Below are 18,259 nucleotides of genomic sequence, written 5' to 3' on the forward strand. Positions count from 1 at the left end.
AACTTCGCCCCCCGCGGCCGGCCCCGCGCCGCCCCGGGGCGGGCTCGGAGGCGCGGCGGGGCCGCGGGCCCATGGCCGGGCGCCCCGCGGCGCTGAGCTGCGGCTGCGGCTGCGGGAGCGGCTGCGGGAGCCGGAGCGGGGGCGCCCGGCCCCGTCCCGCCCGCCGCGGAGCCGCCCGAGCAGCGCCGCGGGGGCGCTGAGGGAGGGAGGCCGGCGGGGGGGAGGCAGCGAGGCCGCCCCCCGGTGCACCCCCGGCGGGTCGCTGGCGGCGGAGGGGCCGCGGGATCCGTCCGCGCTCGCTGCCCCCGTGCGGAGCCCGAAGCAGCCTCGCCGCCTCCTCCTCCTCTTCCTCCCCCTCCTCCTCCTCGTCCTCGTCCTCCTCCTCTTCCTCCACCGCGGCGGCGGCGGCGGCCCGCGGGTGACATGCAGTCCCTCATCTCTCCGGTGACCAAGGCTATCCTGGTGGCTTTGTTCATCTTCGCCATCCTGCTGATCCTCTACGTGATCCTGTGGTACATCTGCCGCGATGTGGATTGCGACCACGGCATCTGAGCGGCGGCGCGGGGACAGGGCTTAGGAGACGGATTCACCCCGCGGGGGCCGGCAGCGGGAGCCGCCGCCGGAGCGAGGGGAAGGAGGGAAAGGAAGAAGGAAAAAAAAAATAATAAAAAGAAAAAAAAATAATAAAATAAACGGACCGAGCCGAGCCGCCGCCAGAGCCTGGAGGACGACTGCGACCGAGCAGCCAGCCTGAGCCTGACCTTCAGAGAGCAGCGTGACCCGGTGAGTCCCCGCCGGACGGGCACCGCGGGGGCTGCCCCCACCGGCCCCGAGCCCCCCGAGCCCCCCGCGCCGCCGGCCGGGGCACAGCCGGGCGCTCGCTCACACACTTACCCGCTCACACACGCGTGTGCCCGCGGGGCGAGGCGGCAAGGCGCGGGAGGCGCCGCCGGGGCCGGGTGCGGAGCGGGTGCGGAGCTGCCGGCAGCCCCCGCAGCGCGGTGCGGGAGGTGGCGGCGCCGCCGGGCAGGGCTGCGGGGGGAGCCCGTGCGGAGCGGGGCGAGCATCTCCCTCGTGGGGGGCTGCGGGGGGAGCCCCGCACGCAAGGTGCTGGGAAGCCCGCAGTGCACCGCGCGTACGTGCCGGGACAGCCCTGCCCGGCTGCGTTCCCACCCGGGAGCGTCTGCCGTGGGTGTCTCTGCCCGCACCGTTGGGGGCTATTTGCCGAGGGAGAGAGGCGTCGCCACCTCGCGTGTAAAGGGAAAAGCCCTGCCGAAAGAGAAGTGGTCCCAAACCCCCCGGCCGTGCACGCTCCTGCCCTTGGCAGGGCAGCAGCCGGGAATCCCGGCAAACTCCCGGGCACGCACCGACCCTCCGGGGGGGTCTTCTGGCTCCGCAGGGTGCGGGCCTGGGTACGCGGTGGGGATCGAGGGAAAATCATGTTTGGTTTTAAGGGAGGGAGGACCAAAACTCATGTTTGGTTTTAAGGGAGGGAGGACCAAAACAAGTGTGAAGTGTAATCGCGTGATTCGAGGCGGTTTGACATTGAGTGGGTGCGACTGGACGCTCCCCTTTGCAACAGGACTCTGTGTCTGAAAGGATGCTGCCTGCAAGAAGGCTCCTTTCCCATCTGGGGCCGTGCTTTGGCTCAGATTGTATTTCGAAGGTCTCTCGACCTGATCGTGGATCGAACCTGGCATTGCCATTCACACACCCACTGATGTGGCTATCTATGGCAGTGGTGACAGCAGTGCTCCCATGCCCCGTGACCCCGGCAGATGTGTTGGCATCTCCCTGGCACGCCCCGAGCTGCCTGTTTCTCAACAGCTCCAAGCGGCTGGGGATGGAGGGAGGAGAAGGGGACAGCTCTTAGGGGCATTAAAGGTGGGCATAGCTCTCTTTTCCTTATGCACCCGATTATGTGGAAATAAGGAAAATCCCTGAGTCCTCTCCTTCGTTTGCGGTTTCACTAGTCAGTAAACTTGTTTGTACCTAAGTCGCAAAAACCTCTTCACGCTGGGACGTGTCAGGTCGCATCACATGCTCCCTTCCAGGCAGCAGCAGTGCACACCTTCTGCCCGTATCCCAGCTGGCAGGCAACGGCGTGCCGTGCAGGTGCAGAGGCTTTGCCCGGTGGCGTTAACTATCGCACAGAAAGCCAGCGGTTAAGTTTGTTACTGATAGAGCTGGGTGGAATGTGGCAAATTAAAAGGATTTTCCAGAAACTAAATATCAACAGATATGCATGCGTGTGAATAAACGTCTCACGTGTTGATACAACCAAACATATTTTATAGCACCTGTCTTAACTAACGTGAAGCAGCTTCCTATTTGCCAAGACTGTGAAACAGTCCATTCGGTTACCGTCGGACCATTAGTGTTTCCAGCTGGCTCATTATTAGTTTAAGCATATAGTTTCTAGGAGACAAAATACAGAAAATATTTTTTTAACAGCTTTTATTCTAAAGAAGGTAAATTTATATGTGCTTATATATAAATATGTGTGTATGGATTTGTATAAACACTAATTGGTATTTTCCAGCTAAGCACAACTCAAAAATGAGCAGAGTAATAGCGATATAATTTGATTTATAGTTGAAGTCACAGACTCATTGGCTATGGGTGTTCATTATTGTGTATTAACAAATGCAAACTCCTAAAAATGTGAAAAAACACCTTACTATTGCTGTGACACCTGGTATAAGAGGATGAAATCTGGGCCTTGCTGAGGTTGGTGTGGAATTTTGCGGTCAGTTGCAGTGGAGTCAGAAAAATACTGACAGGTTTGCATGTGAATTTGGAACAGCAGGAAGCTACTGAAGTTGAGAGAGCTATTAAACAGTAAACAAGGTTAAATTGGTTACAGTGGAATGCCTCAAAATGTTATTTATATATTTATTTATTTGCTCTGAGGTTTGGTCACAGTTTTAGTTCTATCTAGTTTTGTTAGGTGCTTCTGCTCCAGTTCAACAATTTTCACCAGGCTGCTCCCTCCTAACGTGTTCTAGTGCTTCAAAGGCAGTATCTGAAATATCAGCTACTGAGGTACGGAGTACAATAGCACCAGGTAGACATGGATCACCTGGAGGTGTTACCCATTATAATATGGGCTGTAACATCATGAATAGTACCTTTGTTCAAGGCAAAGAAAACTTGTTATCATGTTCCTATCTGACCCAAGAGAAATCTTTACCGTATTACAGAAATAGGCGATGTCATAGGCTGAACAAGTGTTATTATTCCAAAAGCAATTTAGTAGGCTATTCAAGCATTGTGTAAAAGGATATTTAAAAGCTTTGCCTCTTTGCATGAAAAACACTGTGAAAAAGTTACCACTGCTTCATCTGCAGAAGCGTAATGAATTTTCCAGACTAATGCTTACTGCAAGGCAGTATGCTACAGCATGGTCCCAGGAACCAAAATGCCCTGTCACGTCTGAAGCAAACATTCAGCATGTTTTTGGATAAGTCGTGCTTTACTCAATCCCTATTCAGGCAAATTCCCTGAAGGTTTATTGAATATTTTCTGAAAGCGGCATGTGAGCATATCTGGACGATGAACATCTCAGATTTCCTTATTTTCTACTTCCTTCCCCATAAAATGGGTCAATAAGGGTCAGCGTCTTCATGGTGTGCCCTCTTTGCGTGTTACACCATTTCCCTAAAAGTGGCTTGAAATGTGCACCGAAGACCGTTCCAATGCGATAGGCTCTCCTCAGACAGAAACGACAGTCCAAACCTGAAGATGACCGGCAGCATGTCGTCGAGACGTCCTCCTGTCATGCGAGTTGAGTGATTTCCCCTCCAGATGAGCATGAAGTAGAGGAACATCAGGCTGCTGTCACTCAGGACACGTCGACCTGCCCCACACAGTTGCAGCCCCGTTTACCCCTGAGGGCTTGGGGAAGGAGAGATCGTCGAAGGGCCCCGCGGCCTTCAGATCTGCGACCTGGCCGCTACCTGCGCCGCGACAAGCGCTCGGTATGGTTTGTGTGTTTACAAACACCCTGAGGGTGGGGTTGCAGGGATATATTGCCATGATTATAATAGCTGAAACTAGCTGGGACATGACAAATTTTGGGGCCATAGCAGGGTAATACAATATCAGTGTAAGAAGTGTATTAAACCTGAAGCGTGAGAAGGCCGTATCGTTTCTTCTTTCATTGCTATAATGGTGTTCTTGCATTGATAATGTTAATGACAATCCTGGTGTCGCTATGGGGATTTCTAAAGCACCGAAGCGTTTGCCCTTCACCCAAAGATCGGCATCCATATACTGGAACTACCGATCAGTCACATACCATTAGGCACTTGCCTGCTGCCTCCCTCCCGTGGGGCACTGCTTTGGGGGTGCGATCTGAAGCTAAAATGTATGGAGAACTTATACTGCCATTGCTCAACAGATGACTTTTTTTCCCCCCATTCTTCTCTGCGGCATGAGGGTTTTCTGCTTTTTCCTCTAAGCTGTAATCTTCTGAACTGTGACTATTTAGTGCATAACGCAGTTTGTAGACAAACTGCGAATTGATTTTCCCAAAGTGGGCTGACAAAATGATGAGTGTATTGGAAAGCAGCGCACACTTGGTTATTTGTTGTTCTACATTAAGCTAGGTTTTTCAAGTAAATGTCCTTTAAAATAGCCTTTTTCATTTTAGTGTGCTGCTTTTAATGTGCATGCTTAATATGGTTCATATGGTTCAGTTGCACAGCAGTATCTGCTCTTGTTACAGGCACTCCGATAGCTTTCAAAATTTTATCCAAATGAGAATTATGTCCTTATTTTGAATGCTCTGAGGTACTACTTTTGAATATTAAAGATTCCTAGTGGCATTTTACCGAGTCACCCCACCCTTAAATCATATCTAAAGGATACCAACAAGGTGACTTTCAGAGTTTCTTTGTAGAACACACTATGAGAAAAAGATGCGAAAAAAATTGATTGTGACTGATTAAGAAAGAGACGGGAATTGGAAAATAAAGAATGTTGCATCAAGTTGGAAGAAGAGAGACTGCAGAGCATTCAAATTTTAGGAAGTGCATCTGACACGGAGTAAAATGCTAAGCTCACAGGACTAAAATTGACAGGAAGTGTATATATGCATATACATACATTTATATGTGTATTTTACGTACACATACATATATGCAATCTATGTGATCGAATTAGAAATCTACATCTCTAGAACAAACTGAGAATTTGTTTTATTTTATTCCTTCAGCCTTGAAATTTGGCTGTCTTGTAGCCCAATACACATTTGCTTTAAAACCAGATAGTGTTGCAGATGCTTTCTTGAGGACTTTGGGATCAAACATGAGTGCACTGATATTATAAATGAATCATTGTTATATAGAAAATGCAAGCACTCTATTCACTTTGAAAAAAAAATGAGTCTAGGCTTTATGGTTTAGAAGAAATACATTAATAACAAATAGATTTTATGTCTCGTTTTTTCCATTGACCTCCAAGAGACAAAGTCCTCACGTACTAGGGAAAAAGTCTATTAGGTAATTAACCTATTATGACCAAAAATATATATATGAGAAAAGAACATCTCAGAGAGAAGGCAACAGAATTGTGATTTTTTGGCTAAACAGTACTAGCCAACACCTTCTTACAAAAGTACAACTTGTACACATTTTGTACTTAGGTTCTTAAGAGCAAGGGAGGAAAGAAACCCCCCAAAGTTAGTAGTGCTAAAAAAAAAAAAAGTTACGCACAATGAAATCTGCTGATTATGATGCTTTCTGGGAGTGTTATTGTACAAAGCCTGCCTGAGAGAATGTTTGCATTCGAGTGGAACAAGGAAACAGGTGTACTAAAGGCAGGGGAACAAAGCCTTCTGTATGAATAGCCTCTTCCGTGTTTATTGCATGTTGGAGTAAGCCTGGACAGGTGAAGAAAAATTTATTTGGTATTCAGTATCCATTTCAGTGGTAGTTTGCATCTGCTGTGAACACTCTTGGGTGTGCACATCAAAATGGTCACTATACCTACAGCAGTAACTAAGAAAGGTCTTCATTAAGTGTGGTCTTCATTCAAAATATATGTGTATGAAGTTGCTTGCCAGGTAGCTAACTTGTAAGACATGTTTTTTATATAGCTCTTTCAATTGTCCTTCTGAAGATAACATACTACCAGTATGACCCTTCTGAGATACATATATATATAACTGAATGAAAAAGTAAGTTTACACTCAACCTCCATTCTAATGGCTTGCTTTTATTTTATACTGTTAAACCATTCCGACAAGCTTGATAGGGACTACAACTAAATGGGAGTTTAATGAGATCTTGGTATCAGGAAAGATAAAAAGAAGACACTGTGAGCACACAGAAGGACACTCTTAGTTATATGCTTCTAGCAACTGACATAGCCTAATTGAGCTGTGATAGGAGTTAAGACCTAAGGAATATGCATTTATTCATTGACACAGTGAAGCTGAAAGGTGGCACATTGCTGCTGCTATCAACCTCTGCCCTCAGGCCACTGCATCCTGAGTATTCGCTGTAGTTTGAGGATTATAGTAAGAAGGAGAGTAGGATTTGCAGGAGTTTTGAGCATTTCCGATCTGTCAGTGAGTTGATGTAAAACCTGTGCTGAGCATTCTTACAAGGACATCTCAGAGCATTCCCTGTAAATCCTATGAGACCTCTTAACCTCTTCTAGGGAGCTAACCTGTGACCTCAGGGAAGCAAGTGGCAGTAACAACAGTAACAATTAAGATTACCAAGATCTGAACAGAATATTTTTTCCAAGGCTCCTCGTGTACCATCCAGAGTATTACAAATCTGTCATCCGCTTTCTACATACGGAGAAAGAAAGCTATGGGAGGATGAATTCATATAGAATAGTCTTCAACCCCTTCAACCCTTTGTTTCTCTCTGTCTCTCAACCTGGAGAAGGTGACAGAGTGCACTCTTCTCCCATTTGCCAATGACAACAAAGTTGGGGTACCAGTCAGTACTCCTGAGGGGAAAGTTGCCATTCAGGATGACCTAGACTTCCCGGAGGAGTGGGCCAGCAGGAGCCCCATGAAACTCAGCAAGGTGAAATGTCAAGTCCTGCACCAGGGCAGGAAGAGTCTCTGCAACAACAGCAGCTGGGGATGGAAGGGACGGGGAGCAGCTCTGGAGAAAGCACTGGGCTGGTGATGAGCGGTGAGCTGCAGGTGAGCCAGCAGTGTGCTCTGCAGTAAAGGTGGCCAGCAACCTCAGGAAGTGTATGAACAGAAGCATAGCCCATAGATTGAGGGAAGGGATCATCCCCTTCTATGCAGCACCTGTTAGACCCCATCTACGTACCGCATCCAGTTTGGGGTCCCCAGCACAGGACAGCTATGGAGAAACTGGGGGGGAGCTCAGTGGCGGGCCCCCAGGGCATTGGGGCTGGAGCATTTGTCCCATGATGAGCAGCTGGGGCAGCTGAGCTGGTTCAGCCTGGAGAATGTCCCACCTTTGGGGGCACCTACTAGTACCACTGCCTGCCAGTGCCTAGCAGGGGCCACCAAGGAGATGGAGTTGTGCTCCTCACAGTGGTGCACAGTGAGAGGACAAAAGACAGTGGTCATAAATGGAAGCAAGGGAGTTTGGCACTGTTTAAAAGGAAAATCTATTTTTTCCTATGAGTACAGGCAGGCAGGTTACCCACAGAAGCTGTGTGGTCTCCATCCTTGGATGTTTTCAAGACCCCCTGAGCAACATGGTCTGAGCAGTAGAGTCCACTAGAGACCTCCCGAGGTCACTTGAACTGTCCTGTGATTATGTGATCCTGTGAACCACATACTCTTGAGAGTCTTCTACTGGAATGAGTAATGGCTGGCTTGTACTGCACTCTCTCCCTTAACTTTTCATACGTGTTGGCCAGGTAAAACGAGAAGTCTGAGTAACCCCAGCTATCCTTACATTTTACACCACCCAGCAGATCACAGCTACTAACCTGCTACACAGCACTTCTGGGCTGTGGTGTGTAGCTGTCGTGGTGCACAGCAGTGCATCACTAGCACAGAATGACAACTGTATTGATACGTGCATGGAGAATGAAGCCCTCACGCATAATAGTAGCCTGAAGGTTGGAGACTAAAATCACAATGTACTTATGGTCTGTTTAATTCTTACACCTCTGTGGGGACTCTAGCACATTTCTGGGAACTGGAAATTAATTCAGTTACATTGCTCTGACTATAATATAATCATGCTGGGCATGCTTTTGTGCAATATAATATTTTCTGTAATCTTGTCCAATTTCTATCTTTCTGTCCTTCTTCATCAGCCCAGAGCATGTTATGGTAACTCTAATGCCCATGTAGGTAGGTGGCAAAATAGGATTTTCAGGTACCACCTAGCTTGAAGGTGAACTGGTTTGAAGAGAAAAACAATCCCACAGGAACTGTCAGCTTCAACATTGAACCAGCCATCTCATGCCCAGGCTACTCGCAGTTTATATTTAGATACAGAAGGGGGAATGCTAACTGGGAGGAAAGCTACTTAATGCAAAAGGCTGTTGTACTTTTTTTTTTTTTTTTTTCCCAGATAAAGAAAACCTCCTGTGTAGTGTTCTGAGTTTTTCTGTTACAGCTGCCTGCTGTACTGAAGCCTGGGCAGACCTGGTGAGGACAGGGAAATTCCACAAGACACCAGTGGACCAGCTTCAGAACCACAGAGTGGCTGAGGCTGGCAGGGAGCTCTGGGCCCCCAATCTGCTCTAACCCCCTGCTCCAGCAGGACCACCCAGAGCAGGGTGCCCAGGACTATCTCCAGGCAGCTTTGGAAGATTTTTGAGCTTTATTCTGACATTTCTGTATGTACCAAAGTTTATTCCAAAATTACAAGAGCAAGCTATCTGGATTATTATTTTTTTTTTTTCAGTGCAAATCCAAAATAAATGAGAGCTGCAGTTTATCTGTTGTCAGGGAATCAAACTTCAATTCTCTCACATTAGCAGAAAAACTGCCCCCCCCCTTAAACTCATAGAAAGTGATATTTGTATACCTCAGTTGATTTTTTTTACTTGAAGATATGTCAAATTATGATGAAAAACATTTTGAGCCATGGAAAAAAAAAAAGACTCATATATTTGAATGCATAAACTGATATATTGGAGATTTCTGGATTGACTTTATTTTTTCTCTCATATGGCTAACGGGGCTGGAGAGCTTTTAAATTAAGGGTGAAAGAGAAGAAAAAAACCTTGCATTTTACGTGAGTTCGCAAAAGCTCTCTGTGTTCTAAAACTAAATTATGTATGAAGCAGCAAGATCCCGTATGGTATATTAAACTCACATGACAATTTCCTTTTAAAAAATTTAAAGAGTACTGAGGTGAATGAACTGGATAAAACATGGTATATCTCATGTATTTATTCAAAAACTTCTATGAACATACTGTCGTTAGGAATTAAATGTTTGACTCTTCCTGTGCCAGGAAGAAGACATTGACACTAAATTCATTTAACATGAGTCCATGTGTTGGAGCTGATATGGATTCCAAGGATAAAAGTGTGAAAGTATTATGAGATAGTGTTACCATTTTGATCAACCAAGGGTTTCTCGTACTTCTGGCTTTACTAATAAGGTCAGCGGGAAGGTAAAGCATGACAGAGAAGGTTGGAACAGGCTTGGAAGTACGTTGCAAACACTGTTGTGAGTCATTCTCTTTTAATCGCGTAGGCAAAATCCTATGGGCATGTGGGATGATACATAAATGAAGGCAAAATTTTGCTTGCTGTGGAGGAGCTGTTCATTTGTTACAAACATTCAGCTGACTTCAGTGGAGCAGTGCCAATTTATGTTAGCAAAGGATCTGGTTCTGAGGATACGTGGATGCATTAATAAATGGTCAAAGTCTTTCTTCGTGCTGCAGACAATAGCACGCAAATAAGTGATGTGGCTAGGATGACATCCAGCCACCTTTTTGACTTTTTAGCCCTTGTAGCCAATTATCCTTTTTTTTTTTTTTTTTTTTTTTCACTGGTTTGGCAGAGATCGATGTTAACACTCGGACCTTAAAACTAATATAATTTTTTAATAACTTCAATGTGTGTTATAGAGTAAAATAGTTCAGTTGGAAGGGATCTACAAAGATCATCAAGTCCAACTGCCTGGCCACTTCAGGGCTAACCAAAAGTTCAAGCACATTACTGAGGGCATTGTCCAAATGCCTCTTGAAGACTGACTTGGATGGGGCATCAACCCCCTCGCTAGGAAGCCTGTTCCAGTGTTTGACCACTAATTGCTCTCTATAAAATGTTACTAAATTAAAAGGCTGTGTCATGAAAAAAAATACAAATGGTATACCGCTGAAAAATATAGCTATGTATTGCATGATTTTGGTTCAGTAGGTTTCATTAAAGAAAGATAAGCTTGAGTAGAAAAATCAGCACTCCAAGAACCTCTGCACGTATCAACAAGGAGTCATTCCTGCATAAGTCTAAGAATATGATAATGCTGGTTTTACGAATGCCAGCTAGGCAAACTAAACTTATTATGGAGTTTAATCCTCTAGATGATTAGTGGTTCTTGTGGTAACTTTAAAATAACTCAAAGTGTCTTGGGATTCAGAAAGTAGAGAGCTAGCTTCAAAAGATAACATTCTGATGAGGTGCAGTGGTAGCTGTGCCTTGGTGGGTGACAACAGTTTTGGAGGACAACACTGATAGCTGGAATGAGAAATTAATTGGTATTGTAGGATGGATGGATGCATGCATGCATGGATGGAGGGATGGATTGATGGATGTCTCTGGCAAATCATTTGGGAACTTGCAAACCTAGGAAAAATGTGAGAATGCGAAGCCTCATGATGCAGCTGAAGACAGAAGAGTCTGCTCTGGCAGGGGCAATCCCGTGTCTGGCAAGGAGAGGAAGTGTGGATATAGACCCTGCCTTCAGGACATACTGTGTTGTGGCAGTCACCCTTTGATGCAGGCTTGAGAACAAACTCGATTGCACCCTACTGAATTTGTTGTGTGTGTAACAACACAATGTGATAAACTGCTGTGGGCATGTATCAATGTGCTTCATTAACATTTCATTAAATTATATCTTCAGCTGGGTAGTAAGATGTAGTTTCTAATTTGCCATTTTTAAGATAGCTCTTGGTTGACCTACACCTACAATTAACCCATCTCTTAAGTTCCTGTGATGTCTGCACTAGCACAATAACTTAATTTCTCTCTGCACTACAGTTTTTTGAGTAGGACAGATGTTTAAACTGTGAACTCCATTTATTCTTCTCATGTTTTAATTGTATAGATGTAACAGCGTAGATTTGCCATTCATAATCATCTGGGTGGTGCTTACTGCTTGCTTTCAGTTCTGACACACTATCTTCATGCTTCTTAATCCTAATGCTTCATGCTTCTTAATCCTACAGCACAACAGACACCTGACAGCCTACTGGAGCTATTATGCTTGAATTCCCTTTCCACACTTCGAAGGTGGATTTTGTGCCCTGATGGGGGACTGGCTGAAAAACAAAAAATTATCATCATCCTTGAGTATAATGAGATAGGAGAATAGGCTCAAAAAGTCACTACATTTTCCATCTCTTGCTGTAGTAGTAGCAGATGGCATTAGTGGCCCAGAAAATATTGTCCTTTGGATAACAGTACTTGCTTGCTTTTGCTTTTCCATGTGTAAAAAGGTGATTTTTTGATTCACGAGCACAAGCATATCTTACTCTTTACTGCTATTCTGCTGTTTTTCTTTCTTTCAATTTTTTTTTTCTTTACCATTAGTAATGCTTCAATTTTTACAGCATTCTCTGTGATACCTGTTCCATTATAATATACACCAAAAGGATTTGTTAGGAATTTAAAGAGATGTTACACATATGCACATACACATGCACGTACATTTATTACTGATGAGCATGTGGTGGTGCTTGAAATAACAAAGGTCACTCCTCATTTGCCCATTTCCACTGAACAGACCTTAATTTCCTTGATTTGCTTAGTTTTAGTTTGCAGTTTATCATGTGGGCTAGGCCAGTGACCCAGAAAGGAACGGTTAGATCTCTTGATTTGCAAAAGCAGCTCTTGGCTTGCCCAGCAATATGAAATTTTTGTGGCTTTCCATTACGTTTGTGGCAGCTTTTAACGAGGGCAGGGTAAGAGTGGTGATAGCCTCAGTCACACATTAGAGGTGTATCTCAGCTAATCTTCCCTGGTCAAGAACATGTCCTGTGCATGTTTGTCTCCCTTCCAGCACCATTACTTAGGGGGGGGTTCTGTTTCAAGAGAGTCCTCATCTTCCACAAATGGCTGTTGAATGCCCTTTATCAGCACTGAAGCACGGGGCTGGCCTACCGACAGACGCCTCTCCAGGCCACAGCTGGAGAAGTGGCCTTATAACTGGCATTGCTCAGATGTGGAAAGGCTCGTGATTTTCGCCTGACCTGGGCGTCCGTCCTCAACTCTTTTTTTTTTTTTTTTTTTTTGAGAGAGAGAGTGAGATATATATATACCTTTCAATGCATTTTAAAACGTTTGATAAATTGTAAGTTATAAAATCCTTATATATAGCTGTCTATAAAAAAATCAGTCTAAGTACATATTTATCCAGAAGTATATATCAGGAAATAGGGAACTATTTAAAGAAAGGAAAAGGGAAGAGTTAATTCATTTCAGATATTACTAGATATATGACTGAAATATTGCATTGTTGTATTTAGCTGGGGACAAAACAAGTAAATACAAGCAAAGAATAAACAATATCTCTTCCATTAAGAAAGGTGCAGTTCTGTGTTTCATAGAGTTTACAAAAATGCAAAAGTATTTCTATAACCATCTCACAGAAAAACAGAAGCATCCCTGGGTTTGGCAGTATTGCATGTTTTTCCTGTTTGTGTTTGAGGATGGCTTGTGCCTTTTTTGAAAGAGCAAGACCTGCTGGAAAAGGGCTAGTCAATCTGTAGAGAAAATTATTGATTTTCCCAGAAGTTTAAGTGCACTGGTGTGGAAAGCATTGTCTTACACTCTAAAGCATTTTTCGAACGTAAACAGCAGTGGGCTTTGACCAGCCTGAATGTGTGTTTGCTCAGGACCCGGCACCCTGGAGACAGAATACGGTAGCAACGGGAATAGTGTCACTGTAAAAATAGAACAAAAACCGCAATAACAGGAATAACACCTAGCCTCAATACTAAAAATATTAACGACTACGGAGCATCGTGATGTCCAGGCACTACAAAAAAAGGTCAGCATTGGCACCCCTCTTTTGTCAGGAGAGGCGCTGGAAGCTGAGGAGCGGCGAGGGTCTCCCGGGCTCCCAGCCCAGTGAGCTGCTCGAGGAACCGCTCTGTGGTAAGATAATGATGTTGGTGATTACTGTGTTTTGATCCGAGAGTGTAGTGGTAACGGGTTACATATCGCTACACTATCATTTTTTGTAATTTTCCAAACATTTATAAATAATTCAAACTTCAGGTTGGATGTGGCACATCAAAGGTATCTTGTCACATCCCCTTGTCTTTTTACATCAAAGAAGCACTGGAGACAGTGCTGACATGTTATAGCCATTAAATAAAACACAGCATTTTGATATGAATGACATTTGAGTACCAGACTTTGGCTTACAATGGGGAAGTAAGAGCACGGCTAATAAATTTGGTTAGAGCGCTGACATCCCGAGGACAGTTAGAGGAGTATATTGACACTGGGAACCTTTGTCATTTTTAAAATGGAGTTAAAGCAGTCATCGACAAGATGAAAGAACGTTCTTGGGTAGAGAGGCCAGGGTTCTTCTCCATGACCATTCCCTGTAAATAACAAGTCATTATTTTTAATGGCATATTATTCATGTCAGCCTATGCAGCAGTGGGAAACCACTGCGTTCAGTGAAAGGAAGCAGCATCTCAGACTCGGACTAAAACCAAACAAAACCCACTATTCAAATTTGATTTTAAGATGTAAAACTAAAGATGTTTGGAGATCTCTTTGACCTTTTGAGTTCTTTTCTTAAATATGGGAACAACAGATGGTGTTGCTGAATGTTTAAAGTTGCATGAACAAACACGTTTAGAGATGGACGTGGCACAGATGAAGTCTTGAAACACTTGGGAAGGGTTCAGAAGGCAGAACTGCCCAATAAATAAAGCAAGCACCCAACAAAAGCAATGATTGGCTATGGCATGTTGGGAAAACAAAACAGAAACAAACAAAAAACATTGTTTTTAATGACAATGGACATGAAACAAAGCTCATCCATCCTGCGAGAGGACACGTAAACTAATGATTGGCCTTTTTTAACTTGGAGAGTTGTGTTAGAGACAGAAATGCCAGCTTCTCTGGACTGCATGCGAACAAAGTGATGCAAATGCAACCAACATGCAGAAATCTGTGAGTGAACATGCAGTGCCTGCTGTGACAGGGGATTCAAAATTTAAGGAGGTTTAAATCAGTTGATTAAAAAGCTTGCTAGAAGAGAAATCCCACTTTCAATGAAAGCTTAAGGGATGTTCAGTTTAAACTATCTGGATATTATTAGTACAGCATGATGACTTTTCTGCGTATAGTAATAATTTTTGGAGCAGATAAATGTAGATAAAAGATCTGCAGGGATCATTATTTTAATCTAATGAAATGTACAGTGCTCCACTGCCCTCTTTTGCCACGTACCTGGAAGAGCAGCAATCACAGCAACGGGTGCCATCACAGCAATGGGCACCTTTCTCTTCCAAGACACCGACCTTTTGAAAGGGCTGCAGATGTGCTACAGCTCACGAGTTGGGCTTTGGGAATCTTCTCACTAACAAAGGAAAAATACTGCAAATATTACCTCTTCTTTTACATGACTAAGGACCTTAACTTCTGCAAATTTTCCACTGAATTCTTGAATGATAATGAGAATCTGATCCTGGGTGGATTTGTTCAGAAGGTATTGCTTAACAAAATATCTAATAGGGATCCTGAAGAAGTGGAATAAAAAAAACATGCCAGGACATGCGCTCCACATGTATTCTGCTGGGAACCAGCACAGCCTTGTTAATATTGCCACTGTCAGCTATTTTGCAAAGGAGAAAATCACCTTAGTTGTTAATTTGCTATCTATCTTGCTTATCAAGAAAAAAAAAAAAAACAACTTATATGCTAGCTCTTCAGATCTTCCAGTTAGTTAACAGGGCACACTTGAATAATTGTGTTTATAGTTATATTTCTGTTTTTCATTGTTGGCAATGCCCTCTAGCAGCTTGAAAGTGATTTTAGTTTTCCTACCATTTTGACACTGAAATTTATGTAGAAAAGAAATCGCCTTGGGCTTATGATGGTGTCTTATTTTCTTGCCAAGATTTTTTTTTCTTTTGCACGAGCATCGCTGACAGTGAAAACACAGCTCTTGGAATTATTAGGGTTCCTGCAAAGTCAGTAAATGATAATAATCTGTCACGAATACATTAATCCATCTTAAAGCAGAGCTACCCCCTGGGTAAACTTGGCTTTCCGTATTTTTACAGCTAGCACTTTTGGGGTTTGTTCCTCTATTTTATTGGGAAAATAGCTTTTTTATGCATTAATTATTTCCACAAAGAATATAAATTGAAACATATAGAAATATACGACATAGAAAATATTTATTCTTGGATGTTACGTTTATCCTCCTACACCATTTTATTGGAACTTATTAAACTGTCCATGCCAAGATCTAGGCTTACAACAGCTACCCCATGTTTCCCTTTAGTGGGAAGAGAGAATAACCTGAGGACATTAGGACATTTAACTTTTTTTTTTTCTTCTTTCTGTTTTTGTCAGACAATTCATTTGTTGCCATTGAAAATATCCACAGAGATCTGTTCAATGGATATTTTTGCAAACTAGCAAATAACAGCTGTTGAGAGGTTGATAGGGGAGTGTGCCCATTACAGTGCACCACATTAATGTCTGGGAGCAGGACAGTTGGATGGAAGGACCTAAGAGTGTTGGGGTGGCAGAAGAGCATTACACAGCGTGAGACAGCTGTTCTGAGGAGGTGGCAACGCCGGGGAGATGCAGGCTGGACCATAAGAGCGTACAGGAGCGTTAGGATGTGAGCAAATGAGGCTGCTCAGCCCCCTGCCCCCCCTTCCTCTCTCTCAGGTCTTTTTGGCCCCACTCCACTGAATTTTCATTTTGTACATCAGCATGACTGCCTTCCTCCAGCTGCTGCTCTGGCAGGGGATGAGAGGGAACAGGGAGAGGACTGAGGAGCCAGGATTTGGGAGGACTCTGTAGAACGAAAGAGGATCTGTAGCTGCAGCCCAGCTGATGCCATGGCAGGGCCGTGAACGGGCAGCCATCGTAACCAAGCTGCCGAGGGATGCGAGGCCTACCTCAGCCGTGGCAGCCTTGTGATACCGAATGTGCTGGGGTAACAAACATCAGAGGATCAGAGAACTCATAGCAAATAATCTAGGATAAGTTTAGCCTTTCCTTCCCTTCTCCTAGATACAAATATGCACAGCCCTTCACGAGGTTTGAGTTCAGTCTCATAGGCTCCATTTTTTTTGTTTGTTTTAGAAAAAAAATAAAAACATTATTTCAAGCCAGAAGTCCAGCATTTAAGTTACTCTTTCAGTGTACTCAAAAATCATTTTCCCACTTTCAAACAATATTTTTTCTATTTTTTTTTTTCTGAAGCTAGAAAGCAGGAAGACCTGGAGCACCACAACAGAGCACCAGCATCAAAACCCTATAACAGTAGGACTAAACTGCCACCCCAGGGGATAAATTGAATGCATCCACAAAGTGTTTTGGTTTGGATCAAGAGTGTGCTTTTGAAATGAAACTGCTGATTGTTGCCGCTTCCTGGACTTTTGTTTCTATCACAGAGCTGTCTCAGAGGGCACGATGGGGTCCTTTTTGGACATGATGCACAACGGACTGCAGTCCAGAAGCCCCCCTAATGTGCTCCAGACATCAGTTACTAGAGATACTGGTCATACACAGCTGTCACAAAATTATGGCAGTCTTTCAGAACTCACAGATTTTTCCAAAAACTTCAATTATAAGTGCTTCAGGCTCTAATTAGTTTTGAACAGACTCAAAATGTTGCTGAAGACTCAATTCAAAAAAGTGGTTTCCCCATGTTTAGTAGGGTTGTTTTTTGTTTTGTTTTGTTTTGTTTTTCTGCAAGAAGCAGTCATCGATGGTCTGCAGAAAAGTCATCTTTAAGTTCTGTCTCATTCTGACATTTCAGCAGCTTGTATACCAGCAACTGAAGCCCCCTCATCATGGATATTTTAGGAGATATTTGATGACTGTTCTATATCTAGTAACATCCTACGTTTGATAACATATTTAACTCTAGAAATGTATATATAGCAGTAGCTGTAAAAATCAAATTTAATTAAGATCAGTATCAGAAAAATATTAACATTTTAATATTTCGTATTCTTATAATTTGGGAATTCGTGTCTTCGTAGATATAGATATATCTGCAATTCTTTTCCATATAAGCCTGTAGCTGGAATTTACAAAGCTGTTGGATATTTACCATCAAGCAACATTAGCCCAAGATTTCACTCTAAAATTTTTCATTACATTATACAGTATTTTTTCTCTTTCTATTATCAGATACTTTATTTCAGTGATCAAATTTTTCACCAAGTGTGGCCAAGTATTAGAGACCAGTAGGTATCTTTTGGATTACTGTTATTCCACCAAATGATTTTTTTTTAATGTTCTTAAAAACGTGCAGTATCTTGTGGGTGCAGCTCTGAAAAGATGCAGAGGGCAGTAGTCATGCATGTCCAAGTGAACTTTACAGGAAACTGATGCCAAACAATGTCAGGATAGTTTAGGCATTCCAGTGCATTGGGCAGTGAAAGAACAGTGATGGACAGGAAATTACAGAGAAACCAAATGCAATTCCTATATGGTCTAGCAAAAAGAATAAGGAAGTGAGGTAATTAGCAATAACAGAACTTCATAACAATTTTTATCAAATTATCTAATTATATATATATAAATATATATAAAATTAGAAAAAGACTTGCACATGATCATTAGGTCCAAATAGTCGACACGTCTGAATCCTGGTCTGATCCTCTAGAGTTAATTTTGAAAAGCTGTAATCAGTTATGAAATACCTGAAGAGAAACATCTGTGTAGATAGCTAAAGAGATGATAAAACTGCACAGACGAGAGATCTAAGGGAGAAAGGTTTCAGTTCTTAAAAAAACTGAAGTAAGGAACCTCACCTTAGTAAGTCACCATTCATTAAGTCACACGTTTAGCTGTGTTTAAGTACAGATGTGAATGGTAGGAAGGGATGTCTTTGAATGCCTGAAGT

The 18,259-nt window shown here is 43.5% G+C and overlaps 1 protein-coding gene across 1 annotated transcript in view; it reads left to right on the plus strand.

The window, feature by feature from the left end:
- Positions 1 to 200: 200 nt before the first annotated feature.
- Positions 201 to 18,259, plus strand: part of ZBED1 (zinc finger BED-type containing 1) — a 211,829-nt gene continuing 193,770 nt past the window's right edge. Inside the window, exon 1 of the mRNA XM_083802846.1 lies at positions 201 to 783. The gene's annotated coding sequence lies outside the window, so the exon portion shown is untranslated. The remainder of the gene's footprint in view (positions 784 to 18,259) is intronic.

The sequence above is a fragment of the Anser anser genome (genome assembly GCF_964211835.1).
Source record: "Anser anser genome assembly, chromosome: 1".
NCBI lineage: Eukaryota > Metazoa > Chordata > Aves > Anseriformes > Anatidae > Anser > Anser anser.